Source organism: Vombatus ursinus, unplaced genomic scaffold (genome assembly GCF_900497805.2).
Source record: "Vombatus ursinus unplaced genomic scaffold, bare-nosed wombat genome assembly UNPS02014821.1, whole genome shotgun sequence".
Lineage (NCBI taxonomy): Eukaryota > Metazoa > Chordata > Mammalia > Diprotodontia > Vombatidae > Vombatus > Vombatus ursinus.
This window is the reverse complement of record NW_020954599.1, coordinates 36,383,228-36,406,672: the sequence shown is the minus strand read 5'-3', so window position 1 is coordinate 36,406,672 and position 23,445 is coordinate 36,383,228. Positions and strand designations below refer to the sequence as shown.

At 34.8% G+C, this 23,445-nt stretch overlaps 1 pseudogene; it reads right to left on the bottom strand.

Moving 5' to 3' along the window:
- LOC114024445 overlaps nucleotides 1-14,272 on the bottom strand; it is a 111,313-nt pseudogene extending 97,041 nt beyond the window's left edge.
- Between the last annotated feature and the right edge of the window lie 9,173 nt (nucleotides 14,273-23,445).

Below are 23,445 nucleotides of genomic sequence, written 5' to 3'. Positions count from 1 at the left end.
CACTTTCCATCAACTACTAAGGGGCCCATAGTATGGATTAAATTCAGTCCTGTGGGAACCTAGCCTCTAAAAAGAGTGGTTAGGTTGCTTTTCCTATTGCTTCTTTTTATTTTATTTATTTATTTTTTTTTACTTTCTCCCTTCAGCTGTTCCCATCCACTAACCACTTACTAGGAACCATCACTTAAAACTTATTTTTGCCAGTGTTTATATTCTTCCCAGTAGGAGAAGATAGGCTTTCTGTGTACATTGTAGATTGAGGGTAGTGCAGCTACTTATTTCTTAAACAACAAAGGAATACTAAAATCACAAAAGACTCAAAAGTATATATTGACAAACAATCAAACATGATATGCTTACTTTTATTGCACTCCCATTTGGTTGATATTTAAAATGTAAAGACATTGGACATTTCTGGGACTGTTAAATAGGCATTTCACATTCCCCTTCATATCTACTCCATCTGAACAGCTCCCCAAAGTTCTAAGTCTTACAGCCAGCTAGGTGAGGGTTTGAACGCGACCCTCTGTTAGTCTTGTTCTCAAGAGAAATGGAGTGTAATTGCAAAAGACAGGGCCCACAGCAAAACTAGCATTGACTGAAGTATCTAAGAGCTCCTGATCTTTTTGGGAGATCAGCTCCCAGAATGGAAAGAACAGGATTGCTGTTGAAAAATCTGTGCTTGGGAAATGAAGCATAAAGCTGAAGAGGAATTCAGGGTTCAGGACCCAGACAAAGGATTGCCCAAACAGCATATATGTTTGCTGCCATATAAGAGCAATAGTCTTAATTTTTTTCCACTTTATTTTACTATTTCCAATTGCCTGTAAATTTTAAAATGGATTTTCTAAAATTTTGAGTTTTAAATTCACTCCCTCCTCTCCCTCCCCTCTGCTCTCATTGAGAAGGCAGGAAATTTGAGATAGGTTATACATTTGTAGTCATGCAAAACATATTTCAATATTAGTCAAATTATACAAGACAACACAGACCAAAATAAAAAGAAAAATAAAGTTAAAAACACATGCTTCAATCTGCATTCAAATCCTTGTCAGTTCTTTCTCAGAATGCGGATACATTTTTTCATTATGAGTCCTTTAGAACTGTCTCAGATCATTGTATTGCTTGAAAATAACTAAGTCATTTAAAGTTGATCATCATATAATTTTGCAGTTACTATGTACAGCACTATGTGTTCTGTTCACTTTAATTTGCATCAGTTCACATAAGTCTTTCTATGTTTTTCTGAAAGCATCATGCTTATCATTTCTTATAGCATAACAGGACTCTATCACAATCATAAATTACAACTTGTTCAGTCATTTCCCAGTTGATGGACATCCCTTCAATTTCCAATTCTTTGCCACAGAAAGAGCTGCTATAAATATTTTTATACATATAAGTTATTTTCCCTTCTTAAAAACATCTCTTTGTAAGAATTTTTACAACCAGTATCCCTGATAAGGGCCTCATTTCTAAAATATATAGAGAACTAAGTCAAATTTGTAACAATACAAGTCATTGAGAATTGACTTGTCAGATGCAGTTGTCAGATGAAGAAATTAAAGTCATCTATAGTGATATGAAAAAATGCTCTAAATCACTATTGATTAGAGAAATGCAAATCAAAACAACTCTGCACATCATGCCTATCAGATTGGCCAACATGACAAAACAGGAAAATGATAAATGCTGGAGAAGATGTGGGAAAATTGGAACATTAATCCATTGTTGATGGAGTTGTGAAATGATCCAACCATTTTGGAGAGCAATTTGGAACTATGCCCAAAGGGCTATAAAAAATGTGCATGCCCTTTGACTCAGCAATAGCACTTCTATGGCTGTATCCCAAAGAGATCATACAAATGGGAAAAGGACCCACATGTGCAAAAATATTTATAGCAGCTCTTTTTGTGGTGGCAAAGAACTGGAAATTGAGAGGATGCCCATCAATTGGGGAATGGCTAAACAAGTAGTATATATGAATGTAATGCATACTATTGTGCAATAAAAAATGATGAGGAGGCGAACTTCAGAAAAAAAAAAAAAAACAGGAAAGACTTGTACGGACTGATGCTGGGTGAAGTGAGCAGAACCAGCATAATGTTGTACACAGTAACAGCCACGTTGTGCGATGACTAACTTTGATAGATTTAGCCCTTCTCAGCAATGCAGGGATCTAAGACATCTTCAAAAGTCTCATGATGGAAATTGCTATCCACATCCAGAGAGAGAACTATGGAGTTTGAATGCAGATCAAAGCATACTATTTTCTCTTTTCTTTTTCTTCTGTTTTGTTTTATTTCCTCTTTCTTGTAGTTCCTCCTATTTATTGGTTCTTTTGGTTCTAATTCTTCCTTACAACATGACTAATGTGAAAATATGTTTAATAGGAATGTATATGTAGAGTCTATATCAGATTGCCCATCATCTTGGGGAAGGAGGGGGACAAAATTTTAAAACTCAAAAGTGTATGGAAGTGATTGCTGAAAACTAAAAATAAATTAATTAAAAAAGAAAGAAGAACATATTAAAAAATCTCTTTGTGTGACAGGCCTAGTAGTGAGTCAAAGTACTGAGTCAAGTACTAATACTAGTTACAGGCCTAGTACTGAGTCAAAGAGTATGCACAGCTTTTTAGTCCTCTGGGCATAGTACTATATTGCTCTCCAAAATGTTTGGCTCAGTTCACAACTCCACCAATAGAACATAAGTGTCTTAATTTTCCCACATCCCCTCTAACATTTGTCATTTTCCTTTTCTTCACATTAGCCAATCTGATAAGTATGAGGTGGTACCTCAGAGCCATTTTAATTTGAATTTCTTTAATTAATAGTGATTTAGAACTTCTTTTTTTTTAATATGACTATGAATAGCTTCATTTTCTTCATCTGAAAACTCTCTTTTCATATCCTTTTACCATTTATTAATTGGAGAATGATTTGTATTCTTATAAATTTGATTCATTTTCCTATATATTTGAGAAACATATTCCTATATATCAGAGACACTTGCTGTAAAGTCCCACCCCAATCCCCCAGCTTTCTGCTTTCCTTCTAATCTTGGTTGCAATGGTTTTCGTTTGTGCAAAAACTTTTAAAAAAATTAGTGTAGTCAGAATTGTACATTTAAAATATAATAATACTCTATTGTTTGATAATAAATTCTTCCCTTTCCATAGATCTGCCAGGTATTCATGCTCCCCTAATTTGCTTATAGATCACCCTTTGTTTCTAAATCATATACCCATTTTGACCTTATCTTGGTTTATGTTGTACGATATTGGTCCATACCTAGTTTTTGCCAAAGCAGTAGCCTTAATTGACGCAATGGGGTGAAGGAGAGAAATATTCCCTTCCCTTCTCATTGGAAGTTCTAGAAAGAGAGTTCAAAATCACAAGTCGCAGAGAGGAGAAGAGGAAGAGAGTATTTCTCCCTTTACTGTCTTTTTAGTGGGTGGCCTCTCCTGGCTCAGTGTCCAATCATCTTTGCACCCTCCTCCACCTAGTGCCATCTAGTGACCAAGAGATTACTGCATCATATCAAAATGTTAAGTATTTCAACATTGAATCAGCACATGTGAGTCCCAGGACCCTGAAGATCAGAGCGACTCCCCTATATGTACCTATTAAGTTTAATATAAGGATAATTACTATCTCACATTTCTCTTAAAGTTATTTAACTCAATTCAATGAAATTTATAAAAATAATTGAAAAGTAGTGAAATGGAAAGACAGCTGGTTTTAGATTCAAAGAACTTTACTTTGAATCTTTGTTCAGCTGCTTACTACATGTGAGGCATAGGTGAAGTCTCATAATCTCTCTGGGCCTCAGTTACATCATCTGTAAAATGAGAGTTGGATTAAGTTTCTTTATAGGTTGAAAACTATAATCCTATTATTTTATTATGTACAAAGCACTGTGCTATACCTTGGGAATAAAAGGAAGTCTGCATATTGAAGTTAGCACTTGAGCTAAGACCTGAATACTAATAAGGATTATGAATAGTAAACATGAGAGTGTGAATTCCAAGCATGTGGTATAGTCAACATAAATGCATAAAGGTGAGAGATGGCATGTACTATTAGGGGAACTATTAGTATCCCACTTTGGCCTGAATAAATACTAGGTAAATGGGATTGCAGTGAGGTGAATCTGGGAATATAGCTTGGAGATGTATTGGGGAATCAAATGCCATTTGAGGAGTTTATGTCTTATTTTGGAAACAAGAGGGAGGGAGGAAACAAGAGGAGGAAGCAAGACTTTGGAAAAAGGGAGTGACATGGTCAGATTAGAACTTTATTGTGAAAGAGGTGATTTTAAAATCAATTTTTAAAATGTTAAAATATTTTTATTTAAAAGTGAACTAGTTTGGACTTATCCAATTAGGAGCACAAGCAGTTTTAGTTGTTCCATATATCACAATTCTACAAGAATTGTGGAAAGAAATCAATCATACATTGTTGTTGTTGTTATTGAATCATATCTGTCTCTTCATGACCTCTTTTGAGGTTTTCCTGGCAAAGATACTGGGGTGGTTTGCCATCTCCTTCTTCTGTTTATTTTGCAGCTGAGGAACTGAGGCAAATGGGGTTAAATGACTTGGCCAGGGTTATTCAGTAAGTTAATTTTCTGTGGCTGATTTTGAACTCATGAAGATGAACCTTCCTGATTTCATGCCCAGTGTTGTATCCACTATACCTCCTAGCTGCCTAATCATAAATTATTAATAGGTAAGCATGGGTACTTTGTTTTTGCTGTCATTGATGCTGCCACACAAACAAAACAGTAAAGCATGAAAGAAGGAACATAACTATATTACTGGTGACCCTTTGAGATGTTAGGGCCTGAAAACATGGGAAAACAGGAATTGTGTATTGGGGAGAAGACATAGAGAATCTTTTGAACCCATTGTTCAAATAGAGCAGTGGCCTCTATATACTCACTTTAAAACTTTGAATTTAGAGAATCTTGTCTCTGCATGGGTAGAGTTACAGAGACTAGCACTGATAATGAGGGCAAGAATTACGTAGCTGATATTCCTCTGCTCTCTTGGGGAGAAAAAATTGTTATCCAAAAATTACCAGTTAATAAAGACATAAAAACCTTAATGTTTTGATGTAGAAATATTAGTTATTTTATCATCATGGAAAATTATTTTAATATTTAGCAATAGCTTTCCACGTAGAGTTGTAGTTATCTTACATAGAAGAACCTTTCCTTTAAGATTGGCTTTTGAAGTCCTTTAATTTTCAACCCAGAAGACCTAGTGAATGTAGGTTGGCTTTGGTCTCATATCCTTAAGTACATAATGGAGGATGGATAAGGAATTTGTAAAGGGGATAAGTCAGTACCTTAGGATTTATGAAGCTTTTGAACTCTAGCATGTATGTAAGTTTTGCATGAAAGGTAAGGACTGGAATTGGAAGTAGCAATGACTATCATCATATCAAACACAAAATCTGCCATCTTATTCAATCCCCTTGCCTAACTGAGGGCCTGACTTCCCTCAAGCAGGTCCGCATCTTAAATCCTTGTATAAGGCATGAATGTAGGAAACAAACAATCTAAATTATGTACATTTTAAATTTATCTCAATTTCCTTGTTCATTCTTCATTGTTATACATTAAATCATTGAAATGTATATATTTTTTTAAAAAAGACAAACCAATGAAAAGAGGGGGAAGGAAGAAAAAAAGCATTCACCAAGGGCCTACTATATGCCAGACTAAGTGCTAAATTATTTACAAAGTAAATGTGTAAGGCCAGATTTGAACTCAGGTATTCTTGGACTTCAGACTCAGCCCTACTGATGTCATCTAGGCCCGAGAATCAAGAACTATGAATTCTATTGCTGACTTTACCACTGTCTAGGCATGTGACCTTGGGGAAGCTCCTTAATTATGCTGGTCCTTACTTTCCCCATCTGTGAAAAGAGAGGAGTTGGTTTTAAAGATTTTAAAGATCCTTCTCACTTCTCTGCTTCTGTGATTTTTTTTTCAGCAAACATACTTTTAGAAGAAAAACTAACTCTTTCCCTTATCCATTAATACCAGTAAGATTGTATGACTATAAAAATATATTTCTGAATCAGTATCTTCCTTCAACTTGTTTTATTTTATTATGTATCTTTATCATATGCTTAAACATATATTCTCAGTGTCTGTAATGGATTGCCGTTCTTCAGGGTCTCTCTTTAATATATTACATAAGAAATAATCACCTTCAGAAGTATATGTGGAGGTATGGGTGGGTAATAATTCTTGTGAAGATCTGAGTAAGAAAAAAAATAATAATTAGTATCAATAAGCCCTTATTTGACATTTCAGTATTTTCCAAGTGCTTTATAAATATCTCATTTGATTCTCAAAACAAGCCTGGGAAGTTTTGTTATCTTTCTTCATTTATTCATTTGTGTCTGACTCTTTATGACTCCATGAACCATAGCATGCCTGGCCTTTTTATCCTCAACTATCTCCCAAAGGCTGTCCAAGCTTATATTCATTGCTTCCATGACACTATCTAATCGTCTCATCCTCTGCCCTTCCTTTCTCCTTTCGTCTTCAATCTTTTACCATATTGGAGACTTTTCTAATGCATACTGTTTTATTATTTGGCCAAAGTATTTAACTCTGACTTCCTTATTTGTCCTTCATTGAGTAGTCGGAATTAATTTCTTTCATTATTAACTAATTTGATCTGTTTGCTGTCCAAGGAACTCTCAAAAGTCTTCTCTAGCACCAAAATACAAAAGTGTCATTTCTGTACCACTCAGAAATAGATACAGTGATTATTTATATTTATAGATGAGGAAACAGAGGCAATTAAATAAAATTGTCCAGTGACACACACCTAATAAGTTTACATCTATGGCTTGAGTTGAACTCAGGTCTTCTTGACTCCAGGTACATTGCTTTATCCACTGTAGCACCTAGCAGTATGACTGTAAGTTACATAGGAATCAACAAGGTGTCATGGTAGCCAAAAATGCTCATGCAATTATTCAAAAGCATAGCATACCCCACCCCTGCAAAAAAGAAGAGAGTTCTCTTGTAACTGCTCTTGTCAGACCATGACATGTCAGGAGGGGCCTTACTTCTGAGTAAGGCCAAATTATGGAAGCACTTATTAATCTGGAGTATACCTAGAACAGTGACCAGAATGATGAGGGGAATAGACATAATGCCATAAAAACATCAATTGGAGAATGAAGAGCTTACCTGAATCCAAATCCAGCCTCAGAAGCTTACTATCTGTGTGAGCCTGAGGAAGTCATTTAACTGCTTGCCTCAGTTTCCTCATCTGTAAAATGAACTAGAGAAGGAAATGACAAGCCACTCCAGTATATTTCTCAAGAAAATGCCAAATGGGGACATAAAGAGGTGAAACAACTCAGCGACAAAAACAAAAATAGTGTTTTCTAGATTTAAATTTATGATACTATGTTTAATCTGAAGAATCAGTCTATACATGTAAATGGGATGTGATAGCTGTTTTGTCATTCAAATTATATGAAATAAAATGAAAGTCAATTTAATGTCTATAAAAAAGAATGAATTCACACTAATTCTTTTCACTTGAAAAGGGTAAAAAATGATTAACCAAGCAAAATAATTGGTCATGTCACATATCTGTTCTAGACTGAAGGAATTTGCACTTCTTCGCACTACATGGATAAATGCCTATTAAGAACTCAGGCACATCCATAAAGTCAATTTCTATTTAATCCCACATGAATTCTTTTCTGTTGTCAATGTCTTACTATCACCAAACTTGTCAAAGAGGATAAATTAATCTTTGTTACGTATATTATAGATTTCAATACTCCTTTAACTCTTCCTAACTTCTAGAAGTGCATTTTTCTAAATGTTATAATTGATCTTACATCATCATCTCCTTCATTGATGATTGAGCATATGCCTTATTAGCCTAATCAAGCAGGCTATTCCTTTATTCTTCAAAGATTGCATAGAATTCATTGTTCTTTAAAACATTTCCTTACCCCTTCTCCTATTCCTCTGAAGATTTACATTTAACCAGGATATCACATCTACCTGTTTTTATAAACCTGCTCTTCACCCTGACTTTAAATACCAAATGAATTATTGTTTAATTCTCAGGCTCCTAGTTCTCTCATATATATATATATATATGTATGTATATATGTGTATATATATATATGTATTATATATATATACATATATATATATAATATATATTTTTTTCCTGTAGGGATGGACATGGTATACAGCCTATACATAACTAAATAGAATGCAAAGGAGAGATTTACACAAAAATGTTCCATCTACAAATATCCCTCTCATCTATGGTTGTTAAAATCACACTCAAAATTCATCTGAAGTTTCCTCTCCTTTGGGGAGGAAATACTAGAAAATGCTAAAGGGAGAAGGAAATCACTCTAGAATATGGTACTCAGATTTTCCTTCCTCTTGTCAACAATAATGCATGCAAATAAAATACAAATTTTTGCAGGTGCTAAGATTAAAACTTTTCCCACTCTGGTGTCAGCCTACCTTTCCATGATCATCACTCATTATTCCCCTTCATGGTTATCTGTAATCTAGAGAAATGTGTCAAGTTGCTATTCTTCCCACCCTTTTTTTCTATATGCATACCTTTGCACAGGGCATCTCCTATGCCTGGAATGCACTCCCTATCCATGCCTTGAATGCACTAGGTTATCTGCTGTAGAATCTCTAGTTCAATTAAAAATTCAGCTTGGGAATGAGACCCTTCTTGATTCATTCCCCCCCCACCTACATCTATTATTGCCTTCTCACAGGTTCCCTCCCCCCAAAAAACAATCTGCTGGAATGTGCAGTACTCCAGAGGAAATGCTATGGTTATAAATAAATATAAATCATATAAAAAATAAGCCACCCTCTAGTCCTTAGATGGTACTTATTAGCATGAGATTCAAGGGGTAGCTTGGGGTTATCCCTCTAAAAATTACAGCTCATAGAATCCCAGTGGCATACTTACCAGTCAGTAGACATAATTGGTTCAAAGCAATGGCCTGGTAGGAACAATATCAATAAAATATACTTCCGTAAGACGGGAGGCAAACTCTTCTCTCAAGTGCACCCAGTTGCCATGGGAAGATGGTACACAAATTTATAATATATTATTAGTGAGGGATACTCATAGGAATACTTGTGACCAAGGTAATTCATATCTCTGTCATTGTAAGGCTTCCAGGTCTTTCTACCTCTGCAGCTTTTCTTTGAGTATGGTAGAGTTGGTCCTAACAGGGCATGACATTTCTACTGGTTGGGTCATTCTACTAGTTTAACTGGGCTTACTCTTGGCTGGTAATTTCCACTGCCTGTAGCTCCAAACTCAAATGCAATTCTTGGCTGGTGTACTCCTGTGTTTTTTCAGGGGAGGAAAAAATACACAGAGAAGAAGACAGCTTACATTCCTAGGACTGGTAAAAGCTTCCCTGGTTCTTTCCCCTTAAGGTACCAGCTCACATCTTGCAACATCTCAAGCAATCTAATGACCTTTAGTAAGTTTTCCTTTTGACTGACTCTCATTTGTTCTATGGGGCATCTCCTACTAAGTGAGTAGGTCTAGTTCAACATTCATTTTTTTTAATGAAATTTTGAGCTCCAAAATTTCTCCCTCCCTTTCTTCCCTCCTTCCTCCCTACTATGGTAAGCAATTTGATATAGGTTATATATGTGCAGTCATGCAAAACATATTACCATATTAGTCATTTTGTAAAAGAAGAAACAGACTGAAAGGGAAAAAAAAACATGGAAAAAAAGAAAGTGCTAATAGTATGCTTCAAACTGCATTTAGACTCTATCAGTTCTTTCTCTGAATGTGGATAGCATTTTCCATCATGAATTTTTTGCACTTGTCTTAGATCATTGTATTGCTGAGAAGAGGCTAAGTCATTCATTGTTCATCATCATAAAATATTGTAGTTATGGTGCACTGTTCTTTTGGTTCTGCTCACTTCACTTTGCATCAGTTCATGTACGCCTTTCCAGGTTTTTCTAAAATCTGCCTACTCCTCATCTTTTATAGCAGAATAGTATTCCATTACATTCATATGCGACGACTTGCTCAGCCATTCCTTTATGATAGGCATACCCTCAATTCCAATTCTTTACCACCGCAAAATGAGCTGTTGTAAGTATTTTTGTACTTGTAGTTCCTTTTCCTTTTCTAATGATCTTTTTGGGGTATAGAACTAGTAGTGGCGTTGCTGTATCAAAGGGTATACACAGTTTGAGTGCCCTTTGGGCATAATTCCAAATTGCTCTACAGAATGGTTGGATCAATTCACAACTTCACGAAGTGTGTATTAGTGTCCCAATTTTCCCACATCTTTTCTAACATTTATAATTTTCCTTTTCTATCATAATAGCCAATCTAATAGGTGTGAGTTGATAACTCAGAGTTGTTTTAATTTGCCTTTCTTTAACCAATAGTGATTTAGAGCATTTTTCATATAACTATAGAGAACTTATCTGAAAACTGCCTATTCATATACTTTAACTATTGTATCTTTGTATTCCTTTGACTTGTAGTCTTATAAATTTGAATCAATTCTGAAATGAGGCCTTTGTCAGGGATAGTTGTGATAAAATTGCCTCCCAGCTTTATGCTTCCCTTCTAATCTTGATTGTATTAGTTTTGCTTGTGTAAAATCTTTTTAATTTAATATAATCAAAATTACCCACTTTACATCTAGTAAAGCTCTTGTTTGGTCATAAATCTTCCCTTCTTCAAAGAGTTTACTGTTAAACCATTCCTTGTTCTCCTAATTTTCTTGTGGTATCACCTTTTATATCTATATCATGTCCTAATTTTACCTTATCTTGGCATATGTATAAGATATTTGTCTATAACTTGTTTCTGCCATACTGTCTTACAGTTTCAAAGCAGCTTTTTGTCAGATAGTGAGTTCTTATCCCAGAAGCTGGGGTCTTTAGGTTTGTCAAACAGTAGATTACAATAGTCTCTTGCTACTGTGTCTTCTGTACCTAACCTATTCCACTGATCTACCATTCTATTTCTTAGCCAGTATCAGATAGTTTTGATGCTTTCGGCTTTATAATATAATTTTATATCTGGTATGACTAGGCCACCGTCCTTAGCATTTTTTTATCAATTTACTTAATATTCTTGACCTTCCAGATGAATTTTATTATTTTTTTTCTAGCTCTATAAAGTATTGTAGTTTGATTGGTATGGAACTGAATAAGTAAATCAATTTAGGTTGAACTATCATTTTTATTATAATGGCTTGGCCTACCCATGAGCAATTTATATTTTTCCACATATTTAGTTCTGATTTTATATGTGTGAAAAGTGTTTTGAAATTGTGTTCATATAATTGCTGGGTTTGTCTTGGTAGGTGGACTCCCAAGTATTTTAAATTACCTATAGTCATTTTAAATGGAATTTCTCTTTCTATCTTTTGCTCCTGGGCATTATTGGTAATATATAGAAATGTTAATGATTTTTTGTGGGTTTATTTGATATCCTACAACTTTGCTAAAGTTGTAAATTATTTCAAGTAGTTTTTTTAGTTGATTCTTTAGGGTTCTCTAAGTATACCATCATATCAGCAAAGAGTGATGGCTTTGTTTCTTCATTGCTTATTTTAATTCTTTCAGTTTCTTTTTTCTTTTCTTATTGCTAAAGCTAACATTTATAGTAAAATATTGAACATTAGTGGTGATAATGGGCATCTTTCCTTCACCTCAGATCTTATCAGGAAGGCTTCTACTAATCCCTATTACAGGTAATGCTTGCTGATAGTTTTAGATGGATACTAATTGTTTTAAGGAAAGCTCTATTTACTCTCGGGTTCTTTGGTGTTTTGTTTTGTTTTTTTTTAATAGGAATGGTTGCTGCATTTTGTCAAAAGCTCTTTATGCATCTATTAAGGTAATCATATGATTTCTATTGGTTTTATTATTGATGTGGTAAATTATGCTGATAATTTTCCTAAAACTGAACCAGACCTGCATTCCTGGTATAAATCCTACCTAGTCATAATGTGTGAGACTGGTGATTATATTGCTATAATCTACTTGCAAATATTTTATTTAAAATATTTGCATCAATATTCATTAGAGAAAATTGTCTGTAGTTTTATTTCTTTGTTTTGGCTCTTCCTGGTTTAGGTATCAGCACCATATTTGTGTTTAAAAGGTACTTGGTAGGACTCCTTCTTTGCCTATTTTCCCAAATAGTTTATATAGTTGTGGAATTAATTGTTCTTCACATGTTTGGTAGAATTCATTTGTAAATCCATCTGGCCCTGGAATTTTTTTTTCCTTAAGAAGTTAATTGATGTCTTGTTCAATTTCTTTTTCTAAAATAGAGTTAAGTGTTCTATTTCCTTTTCTGTTAATCTGTACGCACACACACACACACACATACACACATGCACATGCATGTATATATTCCTCCATTTCATTTAGGTTGTCAGATTTATTGCCATACAGTTGGGCAAAATAGCTCCTAATTGTTGCTTTAATTTCCTCTTCATTGGTGCTGAATTCACTCTTTTCATTTTTAATATTGGTAATTTGGTTTTCTTTGTTTTGTTCAATTAACCAAAGGTTTATCTATTTTGTTTTTTTTTTCATAAAATCAGCACTATTATTATTTCAATGGTTTTCTTACTTTCCATTTTATTAATCTCGGTTTTCAGGTTTTCAGTGTTTGATTGGGGAGTTTTATTTGTTACTTTTCTAGTTTTTTTGGTTGCATGCTTAATTCATTGATCCACTCTTTCTCTATTTTAGTGGTGTAAGCATTTAGAGATATAAAATTTCTCCTAACCAGTGCTTTTGTTTGCATCCCATAAATTTTGTTATGTTGTCTTATTATTGTAATTTTCTTTTTTTTTCAAGTTTGTGAGAAGTTTATTGATTGTCACATGTAGTAGCCAGCATGCATGCATGCAGGCTAAATACATTCATGTTGGTAACCTGCAAAAGAGTACCAAATTCTATTACGTTACCCCAAGTTTTATACCTTTGGACAATTCTGACCTTGTCTTTACCAAATATCATTCCCCAGTTGACATAATATTGACAGAAGTCCCTTTTCTTATCCTGAAGACATTTTATTTTTGAGAAAGTCCAGGTCTCCTGTACAGTTTATCAGCAACTCTTATTTTCTCCTTTTTCTGCTTTGTAACTTGGTGGGTTGGCAAAAATTATTTTCTTTTATATCATTCTGTTATACACAAAAATTTAACCTTTCTGGCTTCTCAGAGACAGTGAAAATCCGAGGTAAGGTTCAAATTCAGGCCCTACTGTTTCCAAGGCTTGTTCTGTAGTAATGAATCAATCCAGATTTATTCAGTGTCTACTGTGTGTCAGGCACTGTGCTAGAAGCTTTACAAATATTATTTCATTTAATCCTCACAACAACCCTGTTGTTTCCTCCATTTTACAGTTGAGACAACTGAGGAAAACAGAATAGTTGACTTGGCCAGAGTTACACAGTTAGTAAGTGTCTGCGGCTGGATTTGAACCCAGGTCTTCCTGACTCCACGTCCAGTACTGTATCCATTGTTGTCGCCTAGCTGATTACAACAAGAGATGACTTGCACTAACATTAACAACTGGTGTCAATCTTCAGATCTAAATGTGTTTCTGATCAGCATAACCTAGGTCCTGATTTAAACATTAAACAAATATGGTCTCTCAGCAAAAGGTTTAGCTTCTCAGTCATGCAAGAATGTGTTCAAGCAATGTTATAATGTTTTCATTTCTCTTCAGGGTTAGTAGCCATACAGATCCATAAAAGGGATCACAATTATGTCTAGTATCATAATCTCAAGTTCAACACTCCCAGCTGGGTAAATGGCATATGTCTTTGCTGAGGAGGCAGGTACATCTACGATAAGGTCTTTTTATCTTCAGACAAGTTGTAGCAATTGTAGCCCTGTGATAGTCCTAATGTTTGGAAGTTTTGTAAAAATTCGTTGGCCACAAAGTAACACAAACGATGGAACGCTGGACTGAAAGGATAGAAAGGCTCTTCTATGTAAAGCTTGTGAAACATCATATTGGAAATCTGAGCAAACTCTTGGACTAGTTCTACTTTTGGTTTTGGAATCTTTTCTTCCAACTCTTTGATTATATCTATTAGAAACCTACTTTGTCTGGACATCTTGGCTTCCCATGCCTCCTTTGGTTTCATTATCTGATATTCCTGTGCAGCCTGCACCTCCTTCAGAAGCTGACAGAGCTCCCGGAACATCTTGTTCATCTTCCCCACAATGAATTCCTCCTGTTGTAATGGCTCAGCCTCCTTCTTCTAACTCCATAGGTATTTCTCTACTGCATAAATTTCTTTCAGAAACATTTCATAGGTTGTTGTTTTGGGGTTAGTCCATATCATAGTCCATGTCACAGATTTCTCATTTTCTTACCTAAGAAGTCTCTGAATGTTTTCTAGAGAATTTTTAAAAGTTTCCAGACTTGCCAGGAAATTATTCCTTAACCTCAGAGCAGCCACTGCAATGGGCCAATGTTTGTGGTTCCTGTGATCCCCTGACTTTTAGCAGGTCCCACAGAGTAGGTTCTGGTTTTGCTCACAGAACAACTTTTGGTCTTCCCTGTGTATCTCACAGAAGCCTTGTCCTTCAGGATACATGATCATGTCAGCCTGAAGAGTTCTCATATGAGAAAATTTCCAGCATACAGTGCAGCATGAAGATGGAGAAGCTTTGTTCTTAAGACAAGTTGGGCAAATACTGTGTCTACATTCAAAGGTGATTTGCTTAAGATCAAATAGAAGGAGATAGAACATTAAAGATGTTCCCTCAGCCTTTGATGCATTTCGAAGTCTCTTTCCCTCAGTAAATGAGCCATGGGAAACATCTTAGCTAAAAGCAAGCACACTTACTGCCACTATAATTTTCTTTAATGAAATTATTGATTATCTCTATGATTTGTTCTTTGACCTACTCATCCTTTAGGGGTAGATTATTTCGTTTACAATTAATTTTTAATCTGTCTTTCCATGGCCCTTTATTAGATGTAATTTTTATTGTATCATGATCTGAAAAGGATGCATTTAATCTTTTTGCCTTTCTGCATTTGATTATGAATTTTTTATGATCTAATACATGGTCGGTTTTTTTGTATGTGTCATTTTCCACTGAGAAAAAAGTATATTCCTTTCTAACCTCATTCAGTTTTCTCCAGAGATCTGGTATATCTAACTTTTTCTAAAACTCTATTTGCCTCCTTAACTTTTTTCTTGTTGATTTTGTGTTAGATCTGTCTAGTTCTGAGAAGGGAGAGATGAGGTCCTCCAAGTTGATATGTTTTAAGCAGCATTGATGATGTGGGTAGAGAAGAACCCTTCTCTCCTCAATGCTGGCTGTAACTAACAGATTTTCTTCCTTTCTTCAGAACTTACCTATTTTAAAGTTTTTGAGGGCATAGCCAGTTTTTCATTCTGGCCAATGCCAGTATGATTTCATGTTGTCTAGGGCCAGCATTCTTTCAGCTCAAGTTATTCAGACAAAATAAAGTTTTTTCATGTCATTGAACACTTAACAAAAGAAGGTTCATTTTGCTCTAACACAGCAAGAATACACAACAAGGATACATTGGCATTTAGCTCTTCTGAATCTAGCCCCTTCTCTCCATCTCCATATGGAATAGGTCTGGTTATTACATCAGGACATGGTGAAGAATTGGTTGATCTTCAGAAATCTACCAAGTCTGAGAGGACCCAATTGCCTATGCCTGGGAATTTTTATGCCTTGAGGGAACCAGAACACTGTGTTGGGAAAGCCAGGACAAATCAGGTCACAGAACATCTTTGTCTCCTTTTGGGAAAGCTAACCCATAAGGATTAAAGAGCATGGCCTTGGACCTCCCTATGTTGTGGATAAGATGAAAGAACCTGCATCATGGCAACTCAAGCAAATATTAGTGCTATCACACATGTGTTTGTTCACTCTTTTATCTTTAACTCTGATGCCAGTTCTTTTGTTTCCTGTCAAAATCAGCTGGCATTTCTTGTCATTAACCTGTTCTGAATTTTATCTATATTGCAGAACTGTTTTAGATTATATTCCTAGTGTAATGCGTCTCATCAAAAGCATCATGTTCCTTCATCCTTAGGAAGACTTTTTCTTCTTTTGCAGAACCTCTAGTTCAACAGAGAAAAGAGAAATGCTTTTTTATGTCTTAGCAAAACAGTTTAGGGAGTAGCTGTTACTACTTGTGGAGGGTGACAAGAGAAAATTGATTATCCTGATTAAAGCAATGACTAGGATCCCTACAGAATAGTGAACTATTGCTTATTTTCTGCCAACTTTATCTTCTTGCATTCTCTACAAGCATCGTGCTGACTTTGGAAATCTTGGCCAACAGGAGGTAATGTTTATGAGGTGGACCAGCTGGTTTTGAAGAGCCAGATGCTCTAAAGTAATCCAGTACCTCTGAAGTGACAGCTGGTAATGCAATAGAGAGGGTCTGTCAGCTGCACACAGGTGATGAATAAGGTAGTATTAGTAACGAAGGGGTGCCCATGCCAAGTACAGTTGTTCGAACATTCAAGGCCATACATGTAACTTATTTCCTAATTCTTATAATTTTAAATAAAATTTTTTATGTCTAAAATTATTTTCAATGATGTCATTATTTTTTAAAAAATTAAAATGTTTTAGGACATGGCCAATGTGGGGATTTATTTTGCTGATCTATGAATTTTTTATGAAGAGGTTTTAAAAATATATTATTATCAATTATTATTTGCTCAATTGTGGGAGCAGAGGGAGGGACAGATTACAATAAACAAAAAATAAACAAATAGATGAATGAATTACATATTGAGATGAGTGAATCATTAAGAGTGTTGATTAAAAAGAAAGCAACTTTGGAAAAAAAACATAGTCCATAGAATCAGAATGTCACCTATGTTCATCTGACTCAAAAATTCTTTAGTTTGGGAATTTGCCACCATTTCATATTCTTATATTTCTCTGGAAATGCACAATGATTTAGTGAAAATAATTCTGACCTAGGTTCACATTGGGTTTTAATCCTATCACTAGTGCTTACTAGTTCCATGACCATGGGTGAATTCTTTTAATCTCTCAGAGTATTATTTTTTTCGTCAATACAATGAGGATGACAATACCTCTAGTATGTACTTAACAGGGTTGTAGTAAGGGTCAAATGTGAAAATCTACATAAGGATCTTGACAATTTTAAAGAGATATGCAGATGACAATTATTTATCTCTTCTTACACACCAGCCCACTTGTTATTGACTAACAATGTGATGTGAAAATAGCTTTGTAAAGTGAAAAATTATATCAACAAATGCTTATGTTAATAGCATACACTTGATTTCATATACTGACTATATATCTACTGTTAAGTTCACATATGAATCTAAAATTAACTCAATTAATTATTACTAAATATAAGATTAAAAGGATCAGAAAAAGTCCTCCAAGTTGTTTGTTAATCTATGGATGATGTATAGAAGGACTGGAGGAAGAATCACCTAGGTTGAGAACATACAGATGGATTATGATCAACCTGGTAGAAGAAGGCATCCCAACAATTTGAGGGCAACACTTGGTGAGAAAAAATAGGATTTCAAAACCTACGTCTTTTGTGACTTTTTGAGAAATTTACTAAATGTTTCGGTACTCAATTTTTTTGTTTTTTCTTTAAAATGAAGGGTTGGACTAGATGCCATTTAAGGTTCCTTCTAGCACAAAATCTATAATCTTGTGATAAGGTATCTGTAATTTAAATTCCTGTTAACAGTTGAGTATTAACAAAATTATCATGAGTAGAAGATAAAGGGAACACAGGTGATAGTATATGCAATATATGCTTTGGATCTCTGAATATCTAGTTCTCTTAGTCTGGCTAAATTCTGGGGAAAAAAATGACCTTAAATGATGTTGCTCCTTAATCAGCTTCCTTGGGCATAGTCTTGTGATGAAAGCAACTATGACTATGAAACTATTTTTGTTACTTTTTTTTTATTCTTGTGTCATGTAAACAATGAATATGAATCAGGAAAATATGAGTTCTGCAAATACCATTGTCCATTTTCTTCATGTATACATAGCAACGGTACCAGAAATAGAATGCTGTCTTTTGGATTTTATTCTGAGGCTATTATCAAAAAGCCAGACTATCTTTCTTAAGATGATTCTTTTTAAAAAATGTTTTCTCATTTTTCATTATATTTTGATTCTGATACTTGTGCTAGGAATATGAATCACCTGTTTGTTTATACATTATAAGTTTACATATATATGCATATACATATGTATGTACATATACACCTAGGAATATGAATCACCTGTTTGTTTATACATTATAAGTTTACATATATATGCATATACATATGTATGTACATATACACCTAGGCATATGAATCACCTGTTTGTTTATACATTATATGTTTACATATATATGTGTATACATATATATGTACATATACACCTAGGAATATGAATCACCTGTTTGTTTATACATTATAAGTTTACATATATATGTGTATACATATAAATGTATACATATATATGTATACATAAATACATACATATATATTAGTGTAGGCTGAGTTAAAAGAGGCAGGTCAGCAGCCAGAAAGAAACAATTCAAGTATTGTAGAAACACAATCAGGATAACACAAGATTTATCAGCTTCTACATTAAGGGATTATAGGGCTTCAAATATAATATTCCAGAGGTCAAAGGAGATAGGATTACAACCAAGAATCACCTACCCAGCAAAACTGAGTGTAATCCTTCGGGGGAAAAATGGATATTCAATGAAACACAGGACTTTCAAGCATTCTTGAAGAAAAGACCAGAGTTGAATAGAAAATTTAACTTTCAAATACAAGACTGAAGAGAAGCAAGAATAGGTAAACTGGAAAGAAAAATCATAAGGGACTTATCAAAATTGAACTGTTTATATTCCTACATGGAAAGATGATATTTGCAACTCATGAAACCTTTGTCAGGATTAGAGTAGTTGGAAGGAAAAATTATGTGTATGTATATATGTGGATGGATGGATAGATAGATAGATAGATAGATAGATAGAGGGCTCAGGATGAGTTGAAGATGAAGGGGTGATATCTAAAAATAAAATTAAGGGGTGAGAGAAGATTATACTGGGAGAAGGAGAAAGGGAGAGATAGAGTGGGGTAAATTATCTCACATGAAACAGACAAGAAAAAGCTGATACAGTGGAGGGGTAGTAGGGGAAGGTGAGAGGGAATGAGTAAATCTTATTCTCATTGGAATTGGCTTAAGGAGGGAATAACATACACACTTAATTGGGTATAGGAATCTCTCTTACCCTACAGGAAAATAGGGAGGAAGGGGATGAGAGCAGAAGAATGATAGAAGGGAGGGTAGATTGGGGGAGGGGGTAATCAGAAGCAAACATTTATGAGGAGAGACAAGGTTATAAGAGACAATAGAATAAATGAGGTGGCAGGATAGGATGAAGGGAAATATAGTTAGTTTTTCACAACATGACTACTATGGAAGTGTTTTGTATGACTACACATATGTAACACGTATCAAGTTCCTTGCCTCCTCAATGAGGGTGGCTGGGAAGGAGGAAGGGAGAAAATTTGGAACCCAAAGTTTTAAAAACAAACATTAAAAATTGTTTTCAAATGCAACTGGGAAATAAGATGTACATGCAATGAAGTATAGAAATCTATCCTGCCCTACAGGAAAATAGAAAGAAGGGGGGGTGACAAAAGGGAGGGCAGATTAGGGGGAGGGGATTCACAATGCACACTGTCTTGGGGTGGGGGGAAGGATGAGATGATGAGAAAATTTGATCTCAAAATCTTGTGGAAGTGAATATTGAAAACTAAAAATAAATAAATTAATACATGTTTAATATTTTTTTAAAAAATTTAAAAAATAAAAGAGGCAGGCCATACTTTCCTTTTTGTCTCATCTGAAATGTTCTGTAGACAATTCAGCTTTTAGCTCGTGATTTCCCTATCATTTAAAATTCTTATCTTTTAATGATTTTCTGGAATGATTTTATTTTCAGTAGGTTTGATTTTAATTAATTTAACATTTTATCACTAAATGATGTAAGAGGCTGTCATTGAAATAGCAAAACCTTCCTACTGTATGGATGCATTTTCCATTTTGTTTCATGCTTAGTATTATGATATATCTCTCAGTGGTCTTCTAATGAAGGATGTCTATGAATGTAAATCTAATTTTCTTCTCACCAATTCTAACCTCTGTCATTAGAGTACAGTGCAATGAATGAATAATAATTAGTATCTTTGGCACAATCTCCTCACCTGAATTGTGGCAGCCTATTAAAGAAAGTGTCAGAAAGTGCCATGAAAGACAAAAAGAAATGAAATAATAGAATCTTATAGCTGGAAAGAAACTTTGAATTTACTTGGAGCATAGAATTAAAAAATTTATAAAAAAAAATCAAGTAAAATTCGTGGCATACTGCCATGTAGATCAATCATCCAAATATTCCTCTTTTATCGCATTGATCCATTATTAGATATTTTGATTTTTGACTTAGAATTGATTTTATTAATATAAGAAATACTGTGATTGGAAACTGTCTAACCTGTCACAAATTTGCAAGTTGTCATCTGAACATATTTCTTAGAACACCAAAAGATTAGGAAGTTTGCCAATGATTACAAAGCTAGCATATGGAAGAGAGAGAACTGAACTGAGGTCTTTCTGATCCTGTGGCCAACATCTATCTACTGTACTGGGGTCAGTAAGAATTTCTTTTTTCTGTAAAGAGCCAGAGGATAAATATCTAATGCACTGTGGAGCAAGAGGCCCAATCAAGGATATTGTGTATCTAGTTACATAAAGAGAGAAAACAAATATCTTCTATTTTTTTTCATTCTTTTGGTTTTGTTTTACAATGTCTTGATTTCTCATAAACTCACTAGCTTCCTATTGCTCCATTCTAATTTTTAAGGAAGTATTTTCTTCAGTGAGCTTTTGGACTTCCTTTTCCATCTGGCCAATTTTACTTTTTAAGGCATTCTTCTCCTCATTGGCTTGTTGGACCTCTTTTGCCATTTGGATTAGGCTATTTTTTAAGGTGTTATTTTCTTCAGTATTTTTTTGGGTCTCCTTTAGCAAGCTGTTGACTAGTTTTTCATGATTTTCTTGCATCACTCTCATTTCTCTTCCCAATTTTTCTTCTGCTTCTTTTACTTGTTTCTCATACTCCCTTTTGAGCTCTTCCATGGCCAGGGACTGATTCATATTTTTCTTGGAGGCTTTGGATGTAGGAGCTAACTTTGCTGTCTTCTTCTGGTTGTATGTTTTGATCTTCTTTGTCACTAAAGAAAGATTCTATGGTCTGACTTTTTTTGCATAGTTTGCTCATGATCTTAGTCAATTACTTAAGTTTTAAACTCTTTGTTAAGGTAGGGGTCTGGTTCCAATTTGGAGAATGTACTGTCCCAAGCTTCGGGGGTTTTGTCAGCTGTTTTCAGAGATACTTCCAGGGACCTGTAAGTTTTCACTTCTTCCAAGGTGATGTGTTCTAAGGAGATGTGTTTACTCCTTTCCTAGTCTGTGTTCTGGTCTGTGAGTGACCACAAACACTCTTTTATACCTTGGAACTGTGAGGAGGATTCCCTCTCTATTGCCACTACAAGCTCCACCATGTCAGCACTTCTTCTCACCCCAGGATTGCTACCCAGAACTGTGACCCAGTTCCAAGCACAGGTAAAGCCTCAGCACCAGCAAAGAGATCCCTGCAATCCCCCTCTGTTCAGTCACTTTATTCTCCCTCAGTCTGTGGGCCAGAAGCTCAGAAAGCCTCTGTTGCCCAGGGCTATGCCAGGACTGGGGCTGGTACTGAGCTTCTCTCTCACCATAGTCACAGACTTTTCCTACTGTCCTTCTAAGTTGTCTTTAGCAGGGGTTGAGACATCTGGAAACCTCCACAGCTTCCCATGATTCAGTCCTCTGAGGCCTGCTCCAGGTTCATTGAGTCCTGGTCTTTGACTGCATGCCCACACTGAACTGTGTTTCTCTGCTAGTCCAGCATGATAGACCTTTCTAATCAACCATCCAGGTTGTCTTGGGCTGGAAATTAGTTTCACTCTGTCTTTTTGTGAGTTCTGCTGCTCTAGAATTTGTTTAGAGCCACTTTTACTGGTATTTGGAGGAGTTTGGGGGAGAGCTCAAGCAAGTAACTGCTTTTACCCCACCATCTTGGTTCTGCCCCCAAGAAAACAAATATCTAAAAATATTTTCCTTGCAAAATTTAAATTATAATAATACTAAACCAAATAATAATATGGAGAAGGAAATGGCAAACCACTCCAGTATTTTTGTCAAGAAAATCCTAAATAGAGTTGTGAAGAGTCAGACATGACTGAAAACAACTGAACAACAAAAATAATATAAAAATAATGTTATAAAATATAATATATAGAACAATAACAATAAGTAAGAAAAATTATTTGTTACACAAGTCCCACTATTGAGAATAATAGAATTATTTTGTGGAGGGTAACATTTTATTTACTTGAGGTTCAAAGTTAGCATTCTCTATCATCAAAATTGATTGAGAATGTTTATATGGTAGTGCTGCTCTGTAATTAAATTTTATGTATTTCATCTTTGAAAATGTGTTTTCACACAGGTACTATTGAATACTGATATTGGTCCACTTTTCTCTACTTGTTTCAACATGATGGGTATGCACTAGGGAAAAATAATTTGGCATGGTGCTACACATGATAATCAAAACGTGGTCAAGTTATAACTGTATCACTGTGACTTATACTGCACCAAGTATGAGTGCAAAGCAGTGAGAATGACATATGTGGTCTCTATTGCAACTACCCAACTTTGCTATTGTAGTCACAGGCAATATGTAAATAAATAAGCATGACTGGACACTGAAATTTGAATTTTTTTATAATTTTCAAATTTCATGAAATATTCTTCTTTTGTTTTAAAAGAGGAATGGAAAATGAAAAAAAAAACAAACCTTAGATCACAGTCCATACAAAAACAGGTTGTAGGCTGGATTTGACCTATGCAGTTTGCTTACCACTGTGTACCACACTGCTTCATTAGTAGCTACTATACTTAATGAACACAATTGTGGAAGCTGACACCAAACTCTATGAATCTTTTTTTATCTGAATTTTTTTCATATGCCGCTGCATGTTAATTGATTTTCTAGCTCTTATTAAAATGGTATGTAAAAGTAGCCTAAATTGAGTTTTTGTCTTGTTTTGGAATATCTTTAGTGAAAACTTGATAATGAATAGTAGTGTCCCAATTTTTAGGTTTCACCTCCATTACAGAAATAACAAATTTGGGGCAGGGGGACAGAATGGGTGATGCAATCAAAACAGTGAGCAATTGTTTTTTCATGTTGTCTTCTAGGGAAGAT